The 13,849-nt window shown below is 39.0% G+C and overlaps 1 pseudogene; it reads left to right on the top strand.

Annotated features, from left to right (window-relative positions):
• The first annotated feature begins 1,995 nt into the window (after positions 1–1,995).
• LOC120296094 lies at positions 1,996–13,061 on the top strand (annotated as a pseudogene).
• Positions 13,062–13,849: the final 788 nt, after the last annotated feature.

Here is a 13,849-nt window from a genome sequence, read left to right as displayed (position 1 = left end):
GTGTGGACGAATTAGTTTCAAGTGGGTTTTGACTCCCACCCCTTGCAAGGAGGCGAGCAAAGTCCGGCGTGAGAGTTAGAATATGAGTAGAGTAGGATGATTAAAAAAGGGCAAAAGTTTGAGCGTGAGAGTTAGAATATAAGTAGAGTAGGAACGGCGAAAAAAAATTTCTTGCGGGGCAAAAATGCGAGCGTGAGAGTTAGAATATGAGTAGAGTATGATCGACTAATTTTTTTTTTTTTTTGGTTGCATTAATGGGCACATCTCTTCAGTCCTCTTGTGGTGGTTTTATGATGTGTTACTTGACGCATTTATTCGACTCTCATGTAGCAATTTCATGGATGCATTAATGGACGAATTAATGGATCCATTAAAAGACTCATCTCTCAATTCTAGCAGCTTTATACTCGTATTAATGGACAAATTAATGGACTTGTTGATGATGCATCTCTTAAACTCTCGTGCCACAATTCTAAGACACGAAAAATAGTATTTTCTGAGTCTTCTTTAGCTTGTGGGAGATAGAGTCATTCGGGATTAAGAATTTTCTCTTAGAAAATCACTCAACCAAGTGTATTAGATTCTAGAAGTGTTCGACAAAATCTTGTTTGTATAGTATTAATACAAAGGTATTCGAGGTATTATATCTTGAGAGATGTAGTTCATGAAGTTGCTTAACATTGTTGACATGAACTAATTGTCTTAAAGAGATTTGGTTAATTGTACCTCTTCCTATTTAATTTCCTATTAATTTTATTACAATTGACAAGTTTGTATTTTGGTTGTGGTTTAGCATCTTTTATGTAAATATTTTATAGACATTGGATTGATTATTATATTATTATTATTATCGCTTTCTTAGATTTATTATTTTTCTAGTTACAATAAATACTGTATTTTCCTCCAATACAAGAATATTATTTTCTAACAACTAGGCCTCGGCGATGGTTGGTGACCGGCCATAGCCACGAGGCCAATGTGGCTTGACTTGGTTCTTATTAGGCAAGATTGAGCCTCGCCGGATATGGCAAGGCTTGAGCTTGCTTGAGGTTGATCGCTAAGGTTCGACAATTGGTGGAGAAGAAGTTAAAATAACAAAGACAAAAAGGAAAAATATAAAGTATTTAAAAGATCCAATTTTTCATGGTTTGAGATAAATTTATGAGATCGAAATCATTTTTCAATTGAGATCCGTACTCCATAAAACATTTTCGATCACATATCATCAAACATCAAAAAACTAATCATTTTCTTAAAAAATAATTTTCGGAAAGTATTTTCTTTATTATGAAATTTTCCCTCAAATAAATGTAGCTTAAGCTAAGAATCTAAATCGGCAAGTCAGCTGAGAAAATCCCATTGTACGTTACATCAATATTTTCTTACTGATTAGGAGTCGTAAAGTGGTAAGTAATAAATGACGCCAACAAAATTATAGAAATATTAATATGAATTAGTTAAATTTATGTGCAATTACGTCTTTACAAGTTATAATATACTCGTGGTTGAAAGGTGAAAAACCAACGTAAAAAAAAGAAGAAATTTATAGAAACAAGTTATAAATAGTAAAAAGAAATAGACATATTAGGTTTCGTTTATTTCGCAAAAATGAACGATTTAAAAGCATTGTTTTTTAGAAATGATCGCTATATCGCTTAGAAAATAAATAAATAAACGAAAATATTTTTCATTCAACAATTATTTCGAGTGGTACAAATAATTATTTTTAAATCGTTCGTTTTTTCGCGAAATAAGTAGCGGAGCCTAAACGAGAGTCTTGTGATAATGCTTTGCTGTGTGGGACGGCAGGAGACACAGATAAATGGATATTCACCTGGTGTTGTGATTTTTATTTTATCGATCGACGGGGGCATTTTGGTCCAGTGCCGCGAGGTGGCTTTCAAGCGGCTCCTTTTGATCATATCTACGGATCTGCCACCGTCCCTCTCGGCTCTCGCTGCATACTCCTCCCCCTCCGCTTCCCGAAAAGCACACACACTGATCCACTCTCTCCTCAACGACTGTGGTCTCTATCTCTCTCTCTCTCTCTCTCTCCCTCTTTCTCTCTCTTATTCTTCCTTCATCTTCAAGCTTCCCCATCAAATCCCCTTCCGCCTCCGCGCCTCCGAATCCTCCGCCGGCGAAACCCTCCCCCGCCCGCCCCCTTCTCGACCCCGATCGCTTCCCCGGCCGCGCTCCCTCCGCCGATTCCTCATGGCCCGGGGCTCCGCGCTCGGTACGTCGCCGCCGTCGCCGTCTCCGGATTCTCTCGGTGCCGGTTCGCGCGCTCGCGCGGCGTCGTTTTGATCTGCTCTCCTTTGGCGATTTCTGCGGGTTTCTGAGCCGGATTTCGGGGGGGGCGGTGGAGACGATATGAAGCAGGAGTGGGATTCGGAAGGAGGCGAGACGACGCGGTTCCGCGCCCGATTCGGTCGGGATTCGAGCGGCGGCGGCGGCGGCAAGAGGCTGAACGGTTCGTCTTCCCTGATTGTGTATGCTAGGAGGTTAAGCCGCGCAATGGCTTCGCTGTGTGTGCCGAGGCTAGCGGCGCGGCGAATGGTGCGATCGAGGAGCGGCAATCGGATGTAGCTTCGGATTTTTCCGGGAGTGAAGCGGAGGTGGAGACCGATCGGAGCTGCTTTCTCGACGAAGAGCCGGACGGCGGGCTGGTGGAAGTCGTTGTGCTGGAGGATTTCAGTCGCGCTGTGAGGGGGCGACGGTCTCGTGAAGGAACGAAGATGCTCGGAGAGATCGATGGATTGGTAGACGTTGTGATTCTAGAAGATGGTGGCCTGCACGAGACGTCTCCGGTGCTTAAGATCGAGGAGGGACGGACTGTAGCAAGTGCGTCGCGCGCCGTAGAGTGCGAAGGGACTTCGAAGGTGGAGGCGGATGCAAATGCCGAGACCACCGTTAGAGCCGCTCGAAATAACCCGGAATCGAAAATGTCGAAGACGATTGTGTGGAAACAGGAATTGGCGACGGTCACTGATCTCTTTGATACTGGTTTGCTCGATGGGGTAACTGTAGTTTACATGGGGGGCGGCAACGCGGTACGTAGTTTATGTTATAAATGATGACCGATATGAAAACTGAAGACTCATGAGTGAGAATTTGCTCTTGGCGTTATAATGCTCGAGTTCTGACGGTTGCATACAGGTGTCTGGGCTTCGAGGAGTAATCACAGAAGGAGGGATATTGTGTTCATGTGTTAGTTGCAATGGATGCAGAGTAAGTGCGTGGTTCTTTGCATGATGGGCTTCATATTAGTCAACATGGTATAACCCATTAATCAAGTTTATCTTTCTTATTTACTCCTAATTTCGGGAATGTGTAGGTTATTCCACCTTCCCAATTTGAGATACATGCGTGCGGTGCTTACAAACGTGCTTCCCAGTACACTTGCTTTGAGAATGGAAAGAGCCTGCTTGATTTGTTGAGGGCTTGCAGGGAAGCTCCCCTTCACTCGCTAGAAAGTACAGTCCAAAGTATTATTCATCAATCGCCTGTGGAAAAATCGTTCACTTGTAGAGGGTGCAAAAGGTATGACTATGGCTGCTCTTGTTATTTAGGATAGCGTTCTCTGTCAAGCAGGCTCATCGCATGAGGATCCTAACTGAACTCTCTCTCTCTCTCTCTCTCTCTCTCTCTCTCTCTGTGTTTTCCCTCTTTGATTCCTTTTTCATGTTTCAGGTAAATTCCCTGCATTATCTGTTGCCAGAGCAGGATCTTTGTGTAATTCATGTGTGCAGTCAAAGAAATGTCAAAGCACACCCAATAACAAAAGTCATTCAGGGCTAGGTATGCCTATTCTAATAGTCATACTCTGTAGCTAGTAAATTTCTGATGCTATGAACCGTGTTGAATCAGTCTGGTGGGGCTTATTGGTGATCTTCCTGTATACGTTGACAACCATCTGATTTGCATAGTGTCTGATGGACTTTCTTTTTCTTTTTTGATTGTCATGCTCTACAAGTCACAGGAAAATAGCCTAGAAAGTAATTTAATACATCTAGAAATGTGTTACATCATTATAACCATCAATTCTATCAGCTTTGTTTTAATGATATCAACTAGTAAGATTTTTTATCTGAGGAATTCAAAATGTTAATGCTAAGAAAGCCTTCTGTTAAGAGATGCTGCCTATGTTATTCCAGGTTAGCAAGAACAGTTGTAACCTCGGAGTCCTCTATGAGTCCTTCAATGAGTTTCTCTTTGCTTGGTGGCAGTGTGGGGATAAGAAAGACACGGTGAGAATGTTTGCTCCCTGAGAAGTATGTCGAGATTGTATATTGAGATGTTTGCATGTATTTATCTCAGGTCTGCGAACAAGCTTCGAATGTCAAAGTCTGCTGATAATGGTTTAGCGGTTATTTCTTATCCAAAGGGGACTCTGTGGAAAACATCCAGAAAGCTGGAATCCTCTGAATCTAGGTAAATTGTGTTTCAGTGTAGTACACTTCTATCTTGAGTGTTTGTATCTTATCCTGCCTTGCTCATTGCTTTGCAACAGGTCACCTGGAGCAGATCTAATTTTGAAAGCATCTCGAAGTGCATGTGCTCTTATTTCTCCACAAACGAAGAGTCAGCTGAAGATGAAGTTAGTTCCACTATAATGCTTATCTCTCATTCAGTGAGGCATAGTTTTGCAAGTCCATTTTAGTGATTAGTTCTTTTTACTAGGGTGTAATCTGTTTTATGTAGAAATGTATGAAGAAAGATGGATGCAATATGACCTACAGCATAGTCTCTCTCTCTCTGTTTTTTATTTTTGGTGAATTTCTAGCAGGCACATATCATTCATCAGGCTCTTTCATGTTCTTTAAATCTGCCTTCTCCAGTAAATTATGCACACTGCATCTCTATATTTCTTTCCTGCTTGTCTCTTTGTTATTAATGGCGGATCAAAGGTAGAGCAAACATTTTGCCTATCTCATGTTGGATTTATTGTCGGGATCGGAGTCTGTGTTGTCTCTTTCATCTGCACAAGTCAGCTTATTGTTTTGTTTAAGTTTTTAAAAATTCTTTGCATAGATGAGACTTTCTTGTTGAATCTGCCATATTCTTTTAGTTTGTTTCTGGTCACATACATCACATTCAGTATCTAGGTTTTTGAAGATTTCTTCAGTACTTCTCATTTCAATGTGGAAGCCTCATTTCAATGTGGAAGCGTCAATGGAAGACAGCTATAAAGTTCAATTCTATGTTCTCCCCTTCAGATATTTGTGGTTATCATGTTATTCTTTCTCCAAAGCTTACAGTTATCTCTCCTATTTATTGGTGAATTAAAAATTAGAGCAAATATTGTGCCTTTGTCACATTTGATTTTTAGTTGGCATTGGTGACTGGATTGTGTTTCAGTTATGCAAGTCAGCTGATATAAGTTTTCAAGAAATAAATGCCTGGCATTGATAGAGAGACAATCACTGTGCATTCTTTATGATCCTTTACATTTTGCCATTAATTTGAGTTTCTTGTTGAATTTTCCATATTGTCATATTTTGTTTCAGGTCACCAAAATTTGTTTCAAAGGTCCAGTATGTGAAGAGTTCTTCAGTGCCTATCACTTTACAAAAGAAGAGTCAGTGGAAGATAACTATAAAGTTAGATTTTATTTTCTTCTCTGGATCTAGTTCGTGGATTTTGGTTATCCTACATGTTTTCTTTCTTGAAAGTTAACAGTCATCTCTTCTATCTGTTCGCTGTCATCTTTCTGAAGAGATCAGAGGTTGCACAAATTGGTTTTTGAGGAAGATGGGTTGCCTGATGGAACTGAGGTGGCTTATTATTCACGAGGACAGGTATGCTTACTAAAGGGGTACTCAAGTGCGCACTGAAAACAAAATTGCCAATTTGAAATCGTGGTTTTTTTGTGAACAGAAATTACTCGAGGGTTACAAAAAGGGTTTTGGGATATTTTGCAGATGCTGCAACTGTGAGGTACTAGTTTCTTCCTTTAAACTACAGTTACTACAACTTTTGAAGAATGTACATATGTTAGCTAACATTAATATGCAGGTTAGCCCCTCACAGTTTGAAGTTCATGCTGGCTGGGCTTCTCGCAAGAAGCCGTTAGTATTTCCTTTTTACCTTTTGCCTCTTACCTTTTCTTTTGCAAGAGAAGCCAACTGACATATCTGTTCTGTTTTTATTTGACAGCTATTCAAATATTTACACATCCAATGGGGTTTCCTCCATGAATTGGCAATCTCTCTATCAAAAGGGCGAAAATATTCTGCCAAGGATAATGACAACCTGTGCATTATTTGTGCAGATGGGGGGAACCTTGTGCTCTGTGATGGTTGCCCAAGAGCTTTCCATAAAGGTGATTCCTTAGTTATTCTGTATAGTTTAAGAATTTACATATCAAGACGTACACCGAGCTCTCTCTCTGTACATAGTAAATACAAATATTTGCTGCTACATTGCCACAGCCCAAGTAAAGATTGTAATGGGAATATTTTACCTGTACACTATAGAAGAACGAGATACTTCAAACTACAAATATACCTATGTTTGAAGCACGGATATTGATCTTCTAAGACATTTTTTCCCTTTGATTCCTACCATTGGTAGAACAAAGTTCTAAGTGGCCAACATTTCAATTTGTGTCTAATTGAACTATGGACATGGTAGGTTCCTCTTCATGTATTATTAGAAACCAATCTGCCAGTCACCACTTGCATGCTGTTTGATCTTAATTTCAAGTCCAAAAGGAGTTATGTATATAATGGAATTCTCATGCACTGCTAAAAGATTAAAACTCCATCAGTCTTGCATTGTATCCATCTAAATATATATGACTTTGGGGATCGCTTTGACTTTGAAGCTCTTGTTTATATGATAGACTCGGCTGTTGGTTTTCTTTTCCATTCTTTTTTCTTTTTGGGGATGAGTTTGGGCGACAGCCTGAAATCTTTCCATATCATTTGTTAAGGTCCAGAGATTCAATTTTATTCTGTTTCTCTATTAGTTAGGATTAGATGCTTTAAGCATTGACTTCTATGAAGCTTTTTTCTAGTCTGGCATGACAAGATCCTTCCACTCCCCCCTTCTTTTATGCCAGTGTGTTCATGTGATGTATGTTTCTATTCTTATAAGGTTTTCCTGGTTTTCATTTTAGTTTTTGTTTTTAGTCTTTCCATGTCATTTGTTAAAGTCCATATATTCAATTTTATTCTGTTACTCTATAAGCTAGGATCAGATGCTTTAAGCATTGACTGTGATCAAGCTGTTTTCTAGGATGGCATGACTAGATCCTTCCCCTTCCCCCTTCTTTTATGCTAGTGTGTTCATGTGATGAATGTTTTTATTCTCAGAAAGTTTTCTGGTTTTCATTTGGTGCTTGTTCCCTAGTTTTGGATGCAAGGCATATTGCAAATCCATGCATTGGAGATCTTAGTTACTTTGCTGCTTTAGGGATTAGTGGCTTAAATGACAGACCTACTTCCTTATGATTTTTCCTTTTCCGTTGCCTATGTTGCAGAATGTGCTTCTCTGACAAATGTTCCACGTGGTAAATGGTACTGCAATTTTTGTGAGAATATGTTTCAAAAAGAGAAGTTCGTGAATGAAAATGCTGTTGCTGCTGGAAGAGTTTCGGGAGTTGATCCTATTGAGCAAATAACACAGAGATGCATTCGTATTGTCAAGAACATAGGTTCTGAGGTCACTGGATGTGCACTATGCAGGTTGTTGTTATAGCCACAAAAGTTTGTTGGCTTATGTTTTGTTTATGAGTATCTTTTAAGGTTTTTATGAACTGTGTTGCACTTTTTACATGAATGTCATATTACCTCATAATAACACTTTTCTCTGCAATCTACTTATTCAATAGCTTTTTTCTGTCGTAATATACAGAGGTTATGATTTTAGCAAATCTGGATTTGGTCCTCGCACCATCATTCTCTGTGACCAGGTGGTTTCCCTTTTCTCTGGTCTTTAAACTGTGGATTGAACTTAACAATGTGGAATCAAGAATCTTTAGATTCATTTTCACATAGAAGCTGATACGAATCTCTTCTTGGCTTTACCTTCATAGTGTGAGAAGGAATATCATGTGGCTGCTTGAGGGATCATAGAATGGCCATTCTTAAGGTACGGATTAAGATGATTGCATCATGTTTTCACTTTACACTGCTTGTGCGGGATCTTCTTTTACAATCTACTGGATATCATCAAAATGGCGACGCAATTCTTTTGACAGGAATTACCAAAGGGAAGTGGTTTTGTTGTACAGACTGCAGTAGGATACACTCCACGTTGCAGGGCTTGCTTGTTCGTGGTGAAGAGAAGCTCCAAGACTCTCTTTTAAATATTCTAAAGAAGAAGCATGAGGAGAAAGGTCTTACAACAGTCAACAATTATGATACAAGCTGGAGGCTGCTGAGTGGCAGTTATGCTTGTTCTGAGTCTAGGAGATTGCTTTCAGAGGCCGTTTCTATATTCCATGTGAGTAAACCCCTGGCTAAATGTCCATTTTGATTTGTTTGGAGTACGGTTGTCTACTTAAATAACTGGATGCACTAGTGGAAACCTGTGGAAGACGATGTTCACTACTTGATTAACCATGAGAAAAAGAGCTCAGTACTTTATCATTAGGTGCATAACATAAGTATGGTTTCTCTTGTTTGCTTTCTCTTGGATCAAACACGAGCAAGTGGAGAAACCTGTGAAGAAATGGTTTAGTAATTCTTGTGACAACCAGAAGTAAAGTGGAAACCCATGGTTAGAAATAAAGCTCTTTACAATTCTTCAGAATGTTTTAGCTATTGAAGGAGTAGGTGAATTGGCTATAGTGTTCTTGTAGTCCTCTTCAACTGTGCCACTGGAGTTGAAATTTGAGATGCTACAAGTAATAGCACCCATGAATGAGTAAGTTCAGAAGCTCCACTTTTAGGAACGTAGGATACCGATGTTCCTGAAAAGTGCAAAAACAGATCCCTCTTGGTTATGTGGGCCATACGGTGAATAAGTAGGAACCATGAAGGCATCAGTACTATAAACTCACATGCAATTTCATCTAGAGTTACAACATTTGCCTCTTTGGGGCCCCAATGGTGCTAAGATTTCCCAATATATGCTCAATTTTCGTTAATTTGAGGTGGTGTTTTATTGTTTAACTACTGTGTGACCTTTTTGCGATTTGCACCTTCTAGCTTACATTTGATGCAAACTTCACCACATGATATAAACTGGATTCATTCCTTCTGTTGAGGCATGTTGGTTCTGGCCAAAGATCAAGAAAATGCTAAACAAAGAGTTATAGCTCATTTAGCTGAATGTTTTATTGCCAAAAATTGATCTGTTGCATCTTGTAACATTCTAACAGATGTAACCATCTTTGAAACCTGAGCTGGACATTCTGTTTTAACAGGGTTTAGCAGGAACTTGTTGTAGATTCAGTTAATCAATCTCTTGAGCCTTCATTAGGGTCGGCAGAAAATTGATTCTTTGCGTTCCTGGATTTGGTGAATAGTTTGCTTTAATGTCGCTTTCATTATAAGATTGCCTAGTAATTTCATGTTTGGTCTTGGTTATGGACATCGCATGGGCAGGCTCAAGATGAGCTTAGGCATGGAAATTATTTTTGGCAGTTTTTCTGACCTGAAATCTCTAAACCCCCAGATCATCAATGTCATGTTGTTTTCCAGCAGGAACCTCCGCCTTGACACTGTTTATTGTTATAAATTTTTGAAATAGCGGCAAACATCATGCATTTTCCCATAACGTTTTCACTTTTGCTGTTTTGCCAATCTGTGGGAAAGTAGGTTTTAATATTTGAAGCTTTGTCATCCTGGTCATCACTAGTAATTTTGGTAACGATTATTGTATCTGAGCTAATTTCAAAGATTTTCATGTCATCAGTGTTGTGAGGGTGAAGAAAAGAATTGCACCAAAATTTAAGTACCTACCTCAGTTATTGAAGATTATCGAGTAAGCCAAAATTCATTGTACCTTGTGGACCGTAAAAGCAATTTTTCTTTATGATCCCGATGGTTCTTAAACCACCATATGTCCAATACCATAAAGCTTTGTTTGGGAATTGAATGAGAAAATCAGGATGGAAATGCCCAAAACCTTAAAAGGTTCCCTACTTTCGCTTCTCACAGAAAATCAAGAGTTTCCCCATCCACCCATTTTTCATACCATCTTTTCTCTATCATTTTCCAAACACTACATAAATGTTTATTACTGGTGATGTTCCAGTAGACTTAATACTCAAGCTTAACCTTAGAACTAAGGTCCATATTTTACCCTGAATATCAATGACATAAGCTTGTGAAAAATTGTAAAGTTACCTATAGTAGTAGGATAGTTTAACTATCGCTAACACAATGGAAAAGAAAAAAAAGGAGCTAAGAAAAAGTTGTTGACATTCCTTCCCCTCCTCCCTCCCTCTTCCTTCCCAACACCAGTAAATACTAAATCATGCCTACCGAACAAAAATTACTAACATTAACACTTCGTTATCGCTGACAGTGTTGTATGTGCATACATTGGGGCTTTGCTATCGATCATCCCTTCTTCACTGTGACCAAGTTGTTGAAATCTTCAACTGTTCAAAAAGTCATGGGTCATGCCCATTGTTAAATTGTGGATTGAGTCATGAATGGTAAACCTCATTTTCTGAGGTTATTCAGCTTTGCGGGTGATATATCGGAGAAAACTTGGAGCTCTGCACCACTTTGGGTTATGTGGTGCATTTGGAGATCATGTAATAAAAGATCTCGGGTGTAATGATGCTGTGGCTACTTTTTTCTACTGTTTTATTCATTGTTGGTCATCATGCTCTAGATTGTGCCTATATTGTTGTTTATTTTAGTTTGTCTCTCTTTACTCTTTTATGATGTACTATATTATTCTTTTTACCAAATACACTGTTATGTATCATATACTTTGATTCTGCAGGTATATATTCATTCAAAAAAATGCACTAATGTCCTTTGCTGATTAAACTGACAGTCACATTTCCACCATTTTGTGGGAACATGCTGCTGGCGGTGCCTTTTATATTGTTGGTGGTTGTAATTTTTGGATTGCAATCACAAAACTCTATGCCTTTCTCCGGATCTTGGCCAGCTGTCATGTGATCTGGCTGAATGTCTGTTATTGGCAATATTTTAGTAAAATAATTTTCAAGCCTGACTTTGCGTTCGCATCCATCTTTTTTCTATTTTTGGTTTATACAAACAAAAAATTGCATGTAAAAAATGTTTGAAAATAGAACGCAACACTATCAGAGTAACCATTAATTAGAGAATTCAACCGTAACTTTTCAGGAATGCTTTGACCAATAGTTGATCCTACGACGAACCGTGATCTCATTCCTTCAATGGTGTATGGGTAAGTCTCCAGCCATTAGGTTGAACTTGCGTATTGCCATCTTTGACTCCGCAACTGAATATCTTAACCCTTTAAAGTTAATGTATGTGTGTCTGCTTGCATTATCTGCAGAAGGTGCACGAGGAACCAAGAGTACAGTGGAATGTACTGCGCAGTGCTAATTGTCAAGTAAGAACCTTTGCGCACCTCAAAGCAGATCAACAGGAGTGAAGGGATTTTGATTTTTTTTTGGTGGTGCAATTATTGCAGCTCAATTGTTGTATCAGCAGGAATTCTTAGGATTTTCGGACAAGAATTGGCTGAACTCCCTTAGTAGCGACAAAAGGGCAGTCATGACCAGGTTAAATTTTGTTGCTCTCTTCAGGTGTTTGATATGGTTTGACAGTTCTGCCTACCCAAATTATCTAGTAATGAAATTCCACTTTTTCACATTTAAAGAAAAAAATTTGAGGAAGATGACTTTTACTAAAAAGACGAAGTGTTATGTTTGTGTGGGGTCAGTGGCAGATCATGTCATGCCGTTGTGCTTTCTTTTGTTTCAAATCTTCTTGAAGCTTGAGATATTCTAGATCTTTCTTCAGAGTCTACTTCCACATCTTTCCCTGTTTCTTTTAGTGGCTATTTGTCCCCAGAAATTACCTTTTGCAATGGTATGTCAGCTTTCCCCACAAAATGAGGAATGCTACTTTTTTGTAATTCAACAAGCACTTACAATCTCATCTTGATCAGGATGCATGAAATTCTCATTTATGCCATAGGGTACTGACCAGAACAGTTCTGGTTTCCAATAAATCTCACCACTACTGCATTAGAATATTTGGGACTACACTCTTTAGGGCAGCCCCTTCTTATCCCTAAAAAATAGTGATTTTCATTCTTTGTTTGGGTTTCAGTGTGATATTTGAAGCTGTGGACATGACTTATATTCTCTGAATTGGTGATGCAGTTTGGGATTTGAGCAGTTTTCATCAAATTTAGGGAGACTTTACTGTACATACCGAATGTCTATCTTTAATGTGAAAAAAGAAACGCACCTCAGCAGTTGCTCAAAATGTGATTGTGCAAGTGGTTTCTCTACTCTTTTGTAAAGCACCATGCATGGTTTTTGCCTCATGTCCATCAGTTTCTCAGTGTCATGGAATCTAATCAATTTGATGAGGTAGTCATAGAAATGTTAACCACTATGAATTGTTACTCAACTGGCTGATCTCATATTTTCAATCAGGGCTACTTTCAACTACTGTTCTCTTGCATTCAGAAACTGCTGGGTTTCTTGAATGTAAGGAGAGCCTTGTGCTACCAGCTGCTGCAGAAGGGAGTCTATATGGACTGACAAATTTGGTTTCGTAAAGATGGAACTTGACCAGGTGTTTTATCGGATCAATTTATCTTGCACTCTATTATGTGCTTTCTTATCACTGCTAACATGGATATGTTCTTAATCTGCAGCTCACTAGTTATAGGAAAATCTGCAGCCAGATGGTCACTTTCAAAGGGACATCTATGCTGCAAAAACCAGTTCCAAGGTGCAGCTTTGACGATGCTGGAATATGTTAGTTTCAGGATTTCCTTTTTAGAGTTGTTTATTGGCAGAGTTTAGTTGGGTTCTCTCTTGTACATGCTTTCTTCCCTTTCCTTTTTAGTGTTGCAATTTTGTATATTATTCACAATTTTTGGCCCCCTTCGACCATTAAAAAAAAAAAAAAAAAAAAAAAGTCACAGGGATAGGTTGAAAGGAGGGGAATTGGCGGAAGCTTGAACTTTGCTTTTGTAATGCTTAAAGGAAAAACGTTCCGAGTAAGCAAGGTTCAATATGATAGTTATGCTATTTTGCCGATCCATTTCTTTGGAAGCTTAAGTGTGCTCGCTTTCGATTTCTTTCTTTTATTTCCTGTTTGCTGTATGATATATGACATGTATTGTGATGTGCCTGTAGGCAATAGCAATGCACCTAGTATCTAGGATCTAATCTGATATCTTAAAAGTAAGGTGGTAGTGGTGTGGTGTCCTCCAAGGTCAGGAAATATCAGATCCATTATTGGGGAGAGATGTTATGGATGCTTAAAAAGCCCTTTCGGGTCGGCCACTGCACTACATATTCTTTTTCTCCAGCCATATGGATCAATCCCACGACTAACTGGCAGTATTTATTCTCCACAATTGTCACACGAATCGGATCTTTTTGATCTTAATGTCGCGCTGAGCAGAGTGTTTTTTTTTATCCTTCAAAATCTTAGGATTACAGTTATCGGGGTAGTTATTGCGGAAGTGATGAGATGCTGCTGTTTAGTCGGATTCTTGGTTTCAAGGAAAACTTGAGCAGAGGGCAGCAGATTAGTTGCTCGCTGTTGTTCCATCCATGTATCTTAGTGAGATATTTGTTGTCATCCTTCTCCATTTCAACTTAGTTGTCACTGCACATGCTGGATCATGACATTTGAAATAAGGAAATAAGAGTGATGAAAATCTCAAAAGCGATCCTGACCAAAGGTCAGGAGCATAC

This window comes from Eucalyptus grandis, chromosome 7, assembly GCF_016545825.1.
Source record: "Eucalyptus grandis isolate ANBG69807.140 chromosome 7, ASM1654582v1, whole genome shotgun sequence".
Classification (NCBI taxonomy): domain Eukaryota; kingdom Viridiplantae; phylum Streptophyta; class Magnoliopsida; order Myrtales; family Myrtaceae; genus Eucalyptus; species Eucalyptus grandis.
Note: the sequence above shows the minus strand (reverse complement) of the source record. Positions and strands in the feature narration are given on the sequence as shown.